This window comes from Megascapheus bottae, chromosome 6 (assembly GCF_031878675.1).
Source record: "Megascapheus bottae isolate mThoBot1 chromosome 6, mThoBot2.hap1, whole genome shotgun sequence".
Lineage (NCBI taxonomy): Eukaryota > Metazoa > Chordata > Mammalia > Rodentia > Geomyidae > Megascapheus > Megascapheus bottae.
The window spans coordinates 1256819-1272743 of NC_143514.1; the positions used below are offsets into that span (position 1 = coordinate 1256819).

Here is a 15925-nt window from a genome sequence, read left to right on the forward strand (position 1 = left end):
GTGAGCCACGGGTGCTCAACTATAAACAAATTTTAATATAGTTACACCAGGGCCAGGAACGTGGCCTAGTGGTAGAGTGCTCACCTAGCATGCACAAAGCCCTCAGTTTGATTCCTTGGTACCATGAACATGGGGGAGAAAAAAGCCGGAAGTGGTGCTTTGGCTCAAATGGTAGAGTGCTAGCCTTGAGAAAGCCCAAGGACAGTGCTCAGGCCCTAAGCTTAAGGATCAGGACTGGCCAAAAAAAAAAAAAAATGTATATATATATATATATATATATATATATATATCAAAAAACTAATATACAGAAATAAAAAGGGATAAATAATATGAACAATAACAGATATCTCTCAAAAATATGTAGAAACATCTGGGCATTGGTGGCTAGACTTGAGTATAAAACCACAGGAAAAGCATGTGAGTTCAAGCCCCAGGACTGGCACAAAAACACCCAAAACAAATAAACACCCTTTTCTATGTCATAGTTACCCTCAGACAACTGCTTCTGGTCTTCTCTTTCCTTAATTATGAAATGAGAAAGCTGGGAGGGAGGGGCTACCTCGCCCCTGTAATCCCAGATACTCAGGAGGCTGGGATATGAAGATGCCAATTGGAAGGCAGCCTAGGCAAAAAACCTGTTGAAACTCATCTCCAATTAAGCAATAAAAAGCTACAAGTGGAGCTATGGCTCACATGACGAGCGCCAAAGAGAAAAGGCTAAACAAGAATGCTCAGGTCTTGTGTTCAAGCTCAATACCAGCACAAAATAAAAGCTTACATAAATTATAACAAAGATGCTGCAACATGTGTCAGCAAACAATAAAATCTGCTCAAGAAATGGGTTGGAATGTGAACTGTTGAGGATATTAAGTATATTATGTTCAAATAGCAGATGTCATTAATTTTTAATGTCTCTAGATACATCTTTAATAAAGTCTGTAGGGTTAATCTTGTAGAAAATTTGTGATTGAATTTAGTTACAAATATTTTAAAGCAAATGAGAGAAACCGATCCAATGAACCTAAAAAAAAAAAAAGCAAGCGTCTAACTTGCTTTGACTTTTCAAACATTTCTCCTCTTGTCAGCTGTTTCTTAAATAACAATCCCTCAAAGCAAGCATACACAGGATATCAGTTCTTATCTTAATCTCATCAGGGGAAATAGCCTTGGAAGTCACTAAAAGTGATTCCCAAAATAGCCCAGAAACTTTAAAAATCCTCTCAGGACTCAAGTCACAATATAAATTATTTTAGCAGTCACTGTACCTAACTACAAAGCAGGATACATGACAGATTCTTCAAAATGTGTTTAATTCTTTCATAGTTCTACCTAGTCCATTGTGATATTTATTATGGGAATGTCGTGAGGCTTTCATAAATCAAAGAATACAATGCGGATTATATTTAGAAGTGGAGGCACAGGCCAATGACTTAGACTAATGCTGACTTTATCTGTGCTCAACATAGCAAATGTTTCATGCATGTTATCCATGAAATCTTCCAAGTGACTCCAATTTCTCTTCTTTGAAGCCCACTTCCTTTAACAAGAACTACAGGCAGTTTTCCTAGTCTCATCCACATAGCCCAAGGAGCCGTCCCTGTAACTAAGCTAAAGGCAATTCCTGGTGCTTCTACCTTCAGCTCATCTCTAACTCCAATCACCTGTACCCTTACTGTTAACACACTAATTCGGGCCATTGTCATCTCTGCCTTTCTTCCCATTTATGTATTCATTCATTATTTGACAGTATTGGGGTTTGAACTCAGGGCCTTATGTTCACTAGACAGGCATGTTACCACCGGACAAATATCGTCAGTCATTTTTCTTTCATCATTTTTCAGTAGGGCCTCTGGGTTTTTTTGTTTGTTTTTGCCAATCCTGGCATGAACTCAGGGCCTGAGCACTGTCCTTGGGCTTTCTTAGGGATAGAGCTCTACCACTTGAGCAACAGAACCACTTCCAGCTTTTTCTATGTATGTGGTACCTAGGAATTGAATCCCAGTCTTCGTGCATGCTAGGTAAGCACTCTACCACTAGGCCAAATTCCCGGTCCTCTGAGTTTTGCTTTTTGTGTGCGTGTGTGTGGTTTTTTGTTTTGTATTGTTGTTGTCAGTTGTGGGGCTTGAAGTCTGGGCCTGGGTACTGTCCCTGAGCTCTTCAGCTCAAAGCCAGTGCTTTATCAGGTTGAGCTACAGTGCCACTTCCGGTTTTCTGGTGGTTAATTGGAGATAAGAGTCTCACAGACTTTAGTGCCTGGGCTAGCTTTGAACCTTGATCCTCAGATCTCAGCCTCTTGAGTAGGTAGGATTACAGGCGTGAGCCACTGCACCTGGCTTTCTGGGGGTTTTGGTGTTTGTTTAGTCCAGGCCCAGCCTGGGAACATAATCGTACTCCCTACATCTCTCCTATCACTGGAAACGTGTGTATGTGCCAGCCTCCCTAGAGTTCTGATTGAGATGGGGGTCTCAATAACTTTTTGCTGTAGTCCACTTCAAACCTTAATCCTCCCCATGTTTACCTACAGAGTGGCTGAGATTACAGGTATAATACCCTGGGGCCAGTCTCTTCCCTGTCTATCCTATCTAAATCACTACTCCTTCCTCACATGGCAGTGCTCTATTTTATGATTCTATGGTTTCTTTACTGCTAGTCTCCCACACTGAAATGTAAGCCTATTCACTAACACCTCATCAGCTCCTAGGGGAGTATCATGTGATAATTCCTCAGTAAATATCTGCTAATAGGCAACAAAATCCTGAATGTAAGGATGATTGCCCATTACTGTGTTTCTAATGATATGAAGATGCTTCATTGAAATAAAGGGAAATTATCTTGGAGTATTTTAAGCTTAAATGAACGACAACACAATTTAAATGGTAATCAGTACCTCAATGAAAATAGTTTTTTGAGCTGAGCGTCGTGGCTCATGCCTGTATTTCTAGCTACTCAGGAGGCTAAGATCTGAGGATTGCAGTTCAAAGCCAGCCTGAGCTGGAGAGACTCTTCAATTAATCACCAGAAAACAGGAAGTGGGGCTGTAGCTCAAGGGGTAGGGCAGTAGCCTTGAGCTGAATTGCTCAGGGACAGCACCTAGACCCAGAGTTCAAGCCCCAAGACCCACAAAAAAAAAAAAATTCTAATCTCCTGCCCCCACTTTTTGTTTTCCCTTTTGGTGCCAGTCCTGGGCCATGAACTCAGGGCCTATGTGCTGTCCCTAAGCTTTTTTATTCAAGGCTAGCTAGCTTTCTACCACTTGAGCTACATCTCCATTTCTGGCTTTCTGGAGGTTAACTGGAGATAAGAGTCCTATGGACTACCCTGCTCCAGCTTGCTTTGAACTTAAATCTCCTGAGTAGGTAGGATTACAGGTTAAGCCACCAAGTATTGCTAGGCACTATTTCATCTGCATCTAAAAGCAATCCTTAGAGAAATGAATCTTCATCTTTTTTTTTTTTTTGTCAGCTGTGGGCCTGGGTGTTGTCCTTGAGCTCTTCAGCTCAAAGCTACTGCCCTACCCCTAGAGCCAGTGCACCACTTCTGGTTTTCTGGTGGCTAATTGGAGACAAGAGTCTCATGGACTTTAGTGCGTGGGCTGACTTTGAAGCAGGATCCTCAGATCTCAGTCTCCTGAATAGTTAAGATTACAGGCGTGAGCCACCGCACCCAGCTAAATCTTCATTTTCAACAAGAGAAAAACAGGCCTAGCAAGGTTAGATGACATGTTATCAGAAAAGTGAGAATGGAGGGGGGATTATTCTTTCTTTTTTGATTTTTAGGTGTTTTTGTTGCTGCTGCTGCTGCTGGTGGTAGTGGTCATGGTATTGGTTGTGGGGCTTAAATTCTGCACGTCAGCATTCTCACTGAGTGCTTTTTGCTCAAGGATAGTGCTCTACCACACTGAATCAGAGTGCCACTTTCGGTTTCCTGGGGGTTAATTGGAGTCTCCCGGATTTTCCTGCTTACGTAGCTTCCAATCTCAATTCTCAGACCTCAGCCCCCTGAGTAACTAGGATTACAAAAGTGAGCCACTGGTGCCTGGTTGTCCATTTTTATTCGTTCTTTTTATTTCGGGTGGAGGGTGCTAGAGATTAAAGCCACGGCATTGCGTATGTGAGGTACAGGCTCCACTACTAAGCTGAAAGCCACAAGTATTTTTTAATCCTTTTAATATTTTATTACTTAAAAAAAAACAAAAACAAAAAACTTTGGAAATGGTGCTGTGGTTTAAGGGGTAGGGCAGTAGACTTGAGCTGAAGAGCTCAGGGACAGCGCCCAGGCCTAGAGTTCAAGTCCCATGACTGAGACACACACACACACACACACACACACACACAGTTTTGCATTTCCAAACAGAAAGGTTTGTTTTTTTCCTCCCTTGTTTGTGCTGGGTATTTCTTATAAACATCAAATATATTAAGCGAAGCAAAAACAACTTTCTTTTTTTATTTAGCTTTCTGATCATGCTTTCATCACATCCATATTTTCTACCCATTAAGAAGGAAGGCATGCTTGATCCTGCCATGCCAAATCAGGCACGTATGCAAGCACCTGGCAGGACATGCCTTCCTGTGATCTCATAGGCCTTCTCTGCATGAAACTCTGGAAATTGGTCTTTCCAGGTGCTTTCCCAACCTTGGAATAAAGGTGAGCAATTCTATTACTGGAGTTTGGGACAGCCTTGTTTGGTTAGCAACTATTCTGTAGGAAAGCCTGCTATGTCAATGAGGTTGAGACAGGTCATTGGCACAGTCAGAGAAGGATGACCGTGTGAAGACAGGGAGAGGGCTGACAGCTACAAGGCAAAAGAAGTCTCAGAAGAAACCTGCCCAACATCTGTCATCAGACCAATGTCCTCAAGAGTTGTGAGAATTAATTTCTGTTGCTGTAACCACCTAGTTATGGAATTTTGTTGCAGCATCTCTGGAAAACTAATATAAAGGTTCTCAGTAACAACAACAACAAAAAAGCAATTTATCCCAAAATAGAGCTAGTCAAAAGCTAAATTTGTCAGCCATCTCCACCTTATGAAAGGGTTTCTGTAAATATTGTCTGTGTATGTTGGTCAGTACTGAACTCAGGGCCTGGGCACTGTCCATTACCTTGTTCACTCAAGGGTAACACTGTATCACCTGAGCCACAGCTCTACTTCCAGCTTTTTGCTGGTTCACTGGAGTCTCACAGCCTTTTGTGCTGTGGCTGGCTTCAACCACAATCCTCATACTTGCCATCCTCGCTATTCAGGAGGCTGAGATCTGAGGATTATGGTTTAACACAACCTGGGGAGGAAAGTATAAAATTCTTGGGGCTGGGAGTTTGTTTTAATGGTAGAGTGCTTAACTAGCAGGCAGGAAGACCCGGGTTCGATTCCTTGGTACCACACACATAGAAAAAAACGGTAACAGTGCTGTGGCTCAAGTGGTAGAGCTAGCCTTGAGAAAGCCCAAGGACAGTACATAGGCCCTGACTTCAAGTCCCAGGACTGGCAAAAAAATAAAATTTTTTAAAAAAAGTATAAAATTCTTTTTTTTTTTTTTTGCCAGTTTTGGAGCCAGAACCCTGAGTTCATGCTTCAAAGCTATATAGGAAAATTATAATTAATTAGCTGTGAGGATTTCAAGACACATAGGGAAGTCTTCTATAAAGAAAGTAGGGGTCTGGGCACTGTGGCTCACATCTGTAATTCTAGCTATTCAGGAGGCTGAGATTTGAGGATCATAGTTCAAAACCAGCTGAGGCAAGCAAATCCATGAGACTCCAACTAAAAATCAAAATGCTAGAAGCAGTGCGTGGTTCAAATGGTAGAACACCAACCTTGAGGAAAAAAGCAAAAGCAGGGCAGGGAGTTTGGCCTAGTGGTTAAAGTGCTTGCCTAGCATGCATGAAGACCCGGGTTTGATTCCTCGGTACCACATACATAGATAAAAACCGGAAGTGGTGCTGAGGCTCAAGTGGTAGAGCTCTAGCCTTGAGAAAGTCCAAGGACAGTGTTCAGCCCTGAGCTCAAGCCCAGGACTGGCAAAAAAAAAAAAAAAAAAAAAATCAAAAGACCCTGAGTTCAAGCCTTAGAACTGGCATTAAGAAAGGGAGAGTAGGGGCTGGGAGTTTGGCCTAGTGGTAGAGTGCTTGTTTAGCATGCATGAAGACCCGAGTTCAATTCCTCAGTACCACATACATAGAAAAAGCTGGAAATGGTACTGTGGCTCAAGTGATGGAGCTCTAGCCTTGAGGACAATGCTCAGGACTGGCGGGGATGTGGGGGAGGAGAAGAGAAGCTAGGCACCAGTGGCTCACACCTGTAATCCTACCTACTCAGGAAACAGATCTGAGGGTCACAGTTCAAAGCCAGCCTGGGCACTAAAGTCCGTGAGACTCTTATCTCCAATTAACTACCAGAAAACCAGAAGTGGCGCTGTGTCTCAATTAATAGAGTGCTAGCCTTGAGCTGAAGAGCTCAGGGACAACACACAGGCCCAGAATTCAAGCCCCATGACTGACCAAAAAAAAAAAGAGTATTGTACCAACTTCTATTCTCACTGCAGAACATGAATTCTAGTCTGTCCTTGTCACCAGGTGGAACTAGCCATCCTTTTAATGTTAGCCATTCTGGCACACAGTGGCATCACATATGGTTTCTGGGTTTTTGTTTGTTTATTCATTTTTTTTCCATTTTTTAATTAAAGAATTTATTAACATTGATTTTTACATCATATTTCAAAAGACGTGTTTAACAAAAAAGTATTCAAGAAAGGAATCTCTATATAGAATCACTGGCACTTAGATTTTAGAACATAAGTAAAATTAGGCTGAGGGTTTGTATGTCATAGATACATATTAATCTATGTAACAAAACATTATGTCTATAGAGTCATAGATTTTTATGTCTATGTATTGTGTTTATATTTCCAAAACCATGTCCATAGCATTGGGTACGCAAATGTTGAGTCCTTGCTCTTGTTTGTTTTGTTTTTTCGCCAGTCTTGGACTTGAGCTCAGGGCCTGAGCACTGTCCTTGGACTTTCTCAAGGCTAGAGCTCTACCACTTGAGCCTCAGCACCACTTCTGGCTATTTCTATGTATGTGGTACTGAGGAATTGAACTCGGGTCTTCATGCATGCTAGGCAAGCACTCTACCACTAGGCAAATCTCCTGGCCCCATCATATTATGGTTTCTATGAAAAACTGTTCAAATTCATTTTTTTTAAAGACTTTGAATGTCTCATTATTTGGTGTGGACTGGCACCAAACTCAGGCTTCTCCTTCCACCCAGTTAGTTGGTATTTCAGGTACAAGGTACCATACCCAAATCAAAGTCACTTTTCCTCTATATCACATTTCCTTTATTACCATTATTTTTTAAATGGCTTGAGACATCATCCTGCTTTGTTAAATTCAGCTTTGTAAACTTCCTGGCGCTCTCGGTCAGTGAACATGTCATGGAGGGGAACTGTAGCCCTAACACTAGACAAAAAGAAGGGTGTGGTGTTTCACAGCAGTAATCCCAGCCACTCAGGAGGCTGAGATCAGAAGGATTATGACTCAAAACCAGCTTGGGCAAAAGAGTTCATGAGCCCCCATCTCCACCAATAAAAAACTGGGTGCAGTGGTTCACAACTGTCATTCTGGCTAGGGCAGAAGCAGAAATACGATGGTGGAAGTCCAGGCTAGCCCAGGCAGAAACATAGGATTCTATTCAAACAATAACAAAAGCAAGAGGGGCTAGGAATGTGGTGCTATACAGGTAGAGCACATGTATAAGGGACAAAAAGTGAGGAGGGGAAAAAAAAAGATCGGCAAAAGCAACTTCAGATAACCCTTCCAAGAGCTGAATCAACTAGGCAAGTAAGCACAGGAGCATGAGCTGCAGGAAAGCTATTCTTTCTGAACACAGGAAAGAAGGAAGTTATATTTAAACACTGGTGGTTAGGAGTCAGTGGAGAAGAGGGAAGAAACACAGCTAGAGCACAGTACCCCAGGAAGGGGAGGGCAGGGGGTTTGGGGGATCCTGGGGGAGGGAGGTCACCAGGAAGCGAGCAGGAGGCCAGGACACAAAGAGGAGGAGGACGCAGGCTGACTTGCTGGCTGAGAGGCTGTATTCCCAGGAACTTTCCATCCCGTGGCTTCTATTTTCTCTGTAACAGCAGGCAGGATTGTCTGCAGAGAGGAAGTTAAAGACAGAGAGAAAGGAGGGCAGACATCACAGGAGGAAATAGGGCCTTGGAGAATTCAGAAGCTGCACACCAGTGGCTTAGGTAGTAACCCTAGGACTCAGGAGGCTGAGATCTGAGGATCTTGATTCCAAGCCACTCAGGGAGAAAGTCCATGAGCCTCTTATCACCAATTAACCAGCAATAAGCTGGTTAAGTGGCACTGTGGCTCAAGGTGATGGAAAGAGCATTAGCTCCATGGGTTCCAGTTTGAAACCCATGAAAGCCCATGAGACTCTTATCTCCAATTAGCTAGTAAAAAGCCACAAGTGGAGTTGTGGTTCAAGGAGTAGAGTACCAGCTTTTAGCAAAAAAGCTCAGGGACAGTGTCCAGGCCTTGAGTTCAAGCCCTAATACCAGCACCAAAAAACAAAAAAAAAAAAGAGAGAGAGAGAGAGAGAGGGAGAGAGAGAGAAAGAGATAGAAGAGGGGAAAGAAACAAAGGAGAGATGAGTGGGAATGGTAGAAGAGAAACATAACAAAAGCAGGGAAGATGTAGGGGAAAGCAGGGAAAAAAGGTTACGGGCCTGAGAGGAAGGAAAATGTCTATAGAAAGAGGACCAAGTGGGTAGAGCCTACTCATATACCATAGACCTCAATCTATGAACATTAAAATCATTGTGATAAAGCAAGGTGTGGTGCCACTTGCCTGTACCTCAGAAATGAAGGGGTTGGCAGGAGGATCCGGAGTTCAAGGTCAGCCAGATTCATCTCACAAATCTAAAAACCAAAACCACCATGACAAGAGTTAGAATAAAGGGCAGGCTACTCACTTGTTTGTTGCTTTGTTTTGAAACAGGGTCTCAGGCTAATCTCAACTCAGGATCCTCCTGCCTCTATCTCAGGATAAAAACATTAAAGAGAATGTTGGTATGGCTTTACAGAATATGCACATGCACATACAAACATACATGTGCCCAGCGCCCAGGCCCAGAGTTCAAGTCCCATGACACACACACACACACACACACACACACACACACACACACACACACACACACACACACTCTTTCACTTTCTAAGGGAAGCTACTCAGGAGGCTGAGATCCTGAGGATCGCAGTTCAAAACTAACAGATCAGAAAAGATCAGAAAAGTCCATGTGACTTATCTCCAATAAACCACCCCAAAACCAAAAGTAGAATTGTTCTTCAAGTGGTACAGGACCAGCCTTGAGCAGAATAGCACCCAGGCTTTGAATTCAAGCCCCAGCCCTGGCACAAAAAATAAATAAAATTCATAAGAGTTCAGATTACCTAATGAATCATATCTACTTTGTTTGTCATAGCAGACTAGTGTTTCAGGAAACTTTCAGAGAAAACTCATGCTACTACTACTACTACTACTACTACTACTAATAATAATAATAATAATAAGCCAGGCACAGGTGGCTCACACCTGAAATCCTAGCTACTCAGCAGGCTGAGATAAAAGAATCCAGGTTCAAAGCCAGTTCAGGCAGGAAAAGTCCATGAGACTGATCTTCAACTAACCACCAGAAAACTAGAAGTGGTACTGTAGCTCAATGGTAATGCCCTAGCCATGAGCAAAAGAGCTCAGGAACAGCGCCCAAGAACCAAGTTCAAGTTCCTAGGCTGACACACAAAAAATATACTTGGCATCACAAAAGGCACACATACACTCATTTTATAAAAGAACTATCTCCCTTATATGATAAGCATGATACAAAATTAAGATCGGGGGCTGGGAGTTTGGCCTAGTGGTAAGAGTGCTTGCCTAGCATGCACGAAGACCCAGGTTCGATTCCTCAGCACCCCACATGCATAGAAAATGCCAGAAGTGGTGCTGTGGCTCAAGTGGTAGACTGCTAGCCTTGAGAAAGCCCAAGGACAATGCTCAGGCCCTGAGCTCAAGCCACAGGACTGGCAAAAAAAAAAAAAACCCACAAAAATTAAGATCAAATATGCTTTATCTTATTTGAATACATTCTAAGACAAATAAAAAAAATTTTTTTGTTTTGCCAGTCCTGGGGCTTGAACTCAGGGCCTGGGCACCATCCTTGAACACTTTGTTCAAGGCTAGCACTCTGTGACTTGAGTCATAAACACCACTTCCAGCTTTTTCTGTGTATTTGGTACTGGGGAATAGAACCCAGGGCTTTCTTTGTACATGTTAGGTGAGCACTCTACCATTAGGCTGTGCTTCCAGCCCAACAAATAAAAATTTAAATTGGGAAAAAACTTCATTTAATGAAAGTTAGCATTTCCTGCTCATAAATTAACTCAGTCTGGAAAACACTAGAACAAAACTACACACACATCAGGTTCACTTTAGTGTCCATTTTATCATTTTCCTTTAATTGTGTCAGGAATGAAAATTCTAGCCGAAACATTAAGTTGTTGTAAGTAAACATAGCTCTATATTCAACCCTGCAATCCAGCTTCTCCAGTCTTTTGTATCTCTGTGCTGCACTGGGAATTGGGCACTATTCCTGAGTTTTTCCCCTCCAGGTTGAGGCTCTATCCCTTTAGTCTCAATAACTTTCCTTTTGGGGCTAGCTTTAAAACATGATCTTCAAATCTCACCCTTTGGATTAGGCAGTAATACAGGTCTAGGGCACAGGCACTAGTTCAGGACTCTGCATGGCTCTGTAATTTTTTTAAATTGTAATTAGTAAAAGGGTTACATGATATTTGCCAGATAGAAGGTGCATTAATTCACATAAATTGATATACATTGATACCCTTTCACATGTCTTGGTTGGCTCTGTAATTTTTACTTCATGTTTTTTTCCTTATAATAAAATAATAAATTTAAAGGCAACTGACCTAGTTTGGTTTTTAAAATATAATGACCCACTGCTTAAATTTTCACCCTTGCAGAATGTACTTAAAATTCCAAAATAAAACTCCTTTTAGCAACAGTAAAGACCTCCCCCACTGTGCCTGACCTTGAATTATGTTCATGTAAATAAGCTATGAAATGACAACCACTGAATTATGATTATGATCAAATTACTCAACACTTGCCTCCTCACATTCCCCTTTTGCACTGCTAACTCTTAGTTTAAGCAGGAGCCAAGAACAAGGAGATTTTCATAAATATTGTGTAGACAGGCTCTGCCATCCTCCAGGATGCCCCGCCATTACTGCCTTCATGGACTCTAATTCAATATCAGAGTATCAAGAAGTAACAATTAATATTTAACTACAAAATCATGCTGCAGATTGCTAAGTAACCAATTCAAACATATCCCACACAGCTTGAGACTTTTCTTTTATGCCCATGAGAACAAAGAGGATAAAAAGCAAATCTCCTTAAATTGTAGCAAAAAGAATTCACAAACTGTTTTGAAATTTAACACAGCACTAGTGGCATACACCTGTAATGCCAGCCAATGAAGCAGCTGAGTAGGTAGTAGAAGCAAGATGGGAGATTTCAAGGGCAGTCCTGGTAAAAGCTGTCGCAAAAGCAAAATACAAAAACGCATGAAGCTGGAAGTTTGTCCTAGCGCTAGAGTGCTTGCCTAGCATGTACAAAGACCTGGTTTGATTCCTCGGTACCACATACATAGAAAAGGCCAGAATTCAGTGCCTCAAAAGGCTAAACATAGAACTCCCCTATGACCCAGCAATTCCACTTCTTGGCATTTACCCAACCATCCAGAAACAAGGGCATACTAAATCCACTAGCACAACAATGTTCATTGCAGCATTATTCACCATAGCAAAGATATGGAACCAACCTAGATGTTCCTCAGTTGATGAGTGGATCAACAAGTTGTGGTATTTGTACACAATGGAATTCTATGCTGCTGTCAGAAAGAATGACATCGCCCCATTTGTTAGGAAATAGAAAGACTTAGAAAAAATCATATTAAGTGAAGTAAGCCAGACTCAAAGGAACTTAGGCTCAATGGTTTCCCTCATTTGTCATAATCAGTAGAAACCTTGGGCTCTACTAGCAGAGATCTGCAATAGAGCAAAATCTTGATACATAAGGCCATATAGTATGAAGCTAATTGAAAGGACCTCCAGGATATTGAAACAAAAGCCATATAACAAATGATTGTTGTCCTTAATGTACTATGTTATCTCTCATCTCCTTTGCTGTCCCTTGGGTAGCTCATATTGTTACAGTATCTCACTTTGTTATCTGATCTATTGGATTTATTTGTATTTGGTTACTTGAAATTTGATAGGGAAGGGGGGAAAACCAAGACGGAGGGGGAGGGTGGGGGGGTAAGGGGGGGGCAGGTAATGGGTACCAAGACATGTGAAAGGGTATCAATGTATGTAAATTAATGCACCTTCTATCTGGCAACTATCATGTAACCCTTTTATTAATTACAATAATAAAAAAGCCAGAATTGATGCTGTGGCTCAAGTGGTAGAGCTCTAGCCTTGAGAAAGCCCCAAGGACAGTGCTCAGGTCCTGAGTTCAAGCTGCAGGACAGGCAAAAAAAAATCACAAAATAACAAAAAATGTAGCTGGGCACGTGGCTCAAGTAGCAAGATCACTCATCTCACAAGTGGGAGACCCTATCACAGAAGACAAACAAAAAAGAACTCAGGTTTTTATATTGACTTTTGGTAAGTTAATCTAGTTCTCCATATATCAGGTTCAAAACCAGCAAAGGAAATATGTTCCACTTATCTTATGAGAACAAGGATAAATTAAAATTTCTCAGAAGCTTTAGGACATGTACTAAGATTTTGAAACAAAAAGTGTAACTTTCAAGAACCATGATTTGTCTTGGAACCATGCACAAATATAACTGTTTCAAAGAACATTCATTAGGACATGGCTGGCAGAAGATGGCCTGGCTGCCTGTGAGCTACCCTTGGAAAACTGCCTATTTTTGTAAGGCCTGGAGGTAAAAGTAGTTTTTACATTTTGAAATGGTGGGAAGTACATTCATTAATCTTAGCTACTCAGAAGGCTAAGATGTAAGGATGGAGGTTTGAATACAGACAGTCTGGGCAGAAAAGTCTGATCTCCAGTTAACCTGCAAAAAGCCAGAAGTGGAAAAGGGGCTTAAGTGGCAGCGTTCTGGTTTTGGTGGGGAAAGGCAGAAGCTAAGGGAGAGAGCAAGGCCCTGAGTTCAAGTTCCAACACACACACACACACACACACACACACACGCACACATTGGGGGTGGGAAGTAAAAGAATGATAATATTTTGTGCTTTGAAAGTTAAAGAGATTCGGGCCGGGAGTTTGGCCTAGTGGTAGAGTGCTTGCCTAACATGCACGAAGACCCAGGTTCAATTCCTCGGTACCACATACATAGAAAAAAGTCTGAAGTGGTGCTGTGGCTCGAGTTGTAGAGCTCTATTCTTGAGAAAGTCCAAGGACAATGCTCAGGCCCTGAGCTCAAGCCCAGGACTGGCAAAAGAAAAGAAAAGAAAAGAAAGTTAGTAATACATTACACATCAGATACTTTAACTGTGTTTTAGTGTCTATAAATAAAGTTTTACTAGAACACTGCTCAAGCATATCCATTTACATAGTTTCATGTTTTCTTGTATTTTTAACAGATTGGCTTACAAAGTCTAAAGTATTTACTATCTAAACCTCTACAGAAAAGAAGTTAGCACCTCTACACCTCAGGAAAGCATGCACTTATTCTAATAATGCTACAAATGAAGAAACTATATTAGAAACACTATTTTGAAAACTGCTTCAAAGCTGTGTGATATGCCCTTTTGATCATGTGATTTTTTTTCCCCAAAATGGCTAAAAGGTTTGGTGTCAAAACTGAATTAGGTTGGTTACTGGGATGGGAGAACCAGCTTACTTTATTAATACACCTAAATTGGAAAAAGTCTGAGAAGTCAGGGTTGTTTGGGCCTTCAAGCTCTATCTCTGACTTCCCAAAGAGAGCCGACAATCAGTGACAGGATAGTCAGGCATTCACATGTTTGCCTCGAGGCATGTACACAATTAGAGAATAAAAAAAACACAGGCAAGCAAAAATAATTTGACAACTAGATCTATTTTCCAGGGTGGCTGTGGATTTGCTGCCAAGATGTTTTTATTTTTTTATTTTTATTTTTATTTTTTGCCAGTCCTGGGCTTGGGCTCAGGGCTTGAGCACTGTCCCTGGATTTTCTCAAGGCTAGAGCTCTACCACTTGAGCCACAGCACCACTTCTGGCTTTTTGCTACGTACGTGGTACCGAGGAATCGAACCCGGGTCTTCGTGCATGCTAAGCAAGCACTCTACCACTAGGCCAAACTCCCGGCCCCAAGATATTTTTATTTTTACAAAGAGAGTTCTAATAACACTGGATAATACTGTAATAAGTGAATGATTTCTATAATTTGTGTGTATGTGTGTGCGCATGCACATGTGTGTTAGCACTAGTGCTTGAACTCAGGCCCACTTATTCTTTAGATTCACAGCTGGCACTCCACCACTTCCACCAGCTTCAAATCTTCCTTTATTCTCAGATTTTAGCCTCCGGAATATCTAGGATTACATTACAGGTATAAAACCACAGTTCTGAGTTTCTAATTAACTCTAGTGTCTCAACAAACAGACTTAAATTTGGGCTACCTGTAGCTACCATGGGTCCTATCTTGGTGTCTTTGCTTCAACATTCTATGGAAACTTCAAATTCAAGTTCCTTCCACATTAAAAAATAAAACATGGAGAGTCCCTAACTCTCATTTCCTGCACAAAGAATAGGAAGTTTCTCTCTCTCCTTTCTATTTTCCCCTACTTTAACTTTTTTATAATAAAATAAATCCTTACTAAAATTTAAAAACAAGCAAAAGATATTTTATCTATACAGTTTTCCAAGATGAGAAACAAAGTCACTGCATTTTGTATAGCTTTAGAGATGGCTGTTTTGTTTTGTTTTCTTTTGGTGCTGCTCTCAGGGGTGGCGCTCAGTCAGGGCTGTGCTCTGTCCCTTACCTTTTTCACTCAAAGCTGGCTCTCTACCACTTGACTCTCAGCTCTACTTCTGGCCTGTTGATGGTTAATTGGAGGTAAGAGTCTGCTGATCTTTCCTGCCTCTGTTGACTTTGAACTGTGATCCTCAGATCACAGCCTTCTGAGTAGCAAGGGTTATAGACATAGATGTAGCTGATTTTGGAGCTCTAGAAATTCCAATCTTCATTCTTATCTACCCTCTCTTCTCCACTCCTGTGAAGTATAAACTATTCTTCAGCCCTTACAAGTTTTCATCTAGATTGCTCAACTGTAAACCTCTGGATTTTTCTTCCTACCTTAGGCCTGCATCTTCCCTCATCCTCTCCAGACTCTCCACTGTCTTCAGGATCAAGTCCAAAGTCCTTAGGATGACACAGGACTCTCACAGACCAGGTATCAGCACACTATTGGTGTTCCTTCTCTGAATTATATGTTCTTAACTGCCTAAATCTAACATGGTTTATAAAAATACCTAGTACTTTAAAGTGCTTCAAAAGCACCCTTAACACCATGCCTTGCAGTGAGAGAAAGTTATGCTCTCCAGTTCCCTTTTCCACACTGTCCTTAGCATTGCCCATCTATACTTCTGCCCTTCAGTGATTACAATACAGTCCTCAACACTTCATATAATTCCCTGGTCTTCCTTCACAACTTGCCCAGCTCATCAATCTACAATTCAAAAGGCAAATATAGCATCTTTTTTTTTTTTTTTGCCAGTCCTGGGGCTTGAACTCAGGGCCTAAGCACTGCCCTTGGGCTTTCTCAAGGCTAGAGCTCTACCACTTGAGCCACAGCACCACTTCTGGCTTTTTCTATGTAA

The 15925-nt window shown here is 41.5% G+C and overlaps 1 protein-coding gene across 1 annotated transcript in view; it reads right to left on the bottom strand.

The window, feature by feature from the left end:
• Positions 1 to 15925, bottom strand: part of Dennd2c (DENN domain containing 2C) — a 63406-nt gene that overhangs the window by 43808 nt on the left and 3673 nt on the right. The window contains exons 2-3 of the mRNA XM_090334077.1: positions 8860 to 8924; positions 8021 to 8151 (exon numbers count right to left, since the gene is read on the bottom strand). The gene's annotated coding sequence lies outside the window, so the exon portion shown is untranslated. The remainder of the gene's footprint in view (positions 1 to 8020; positions 8152 to 8859; positions 8925 to 15925) is intronic.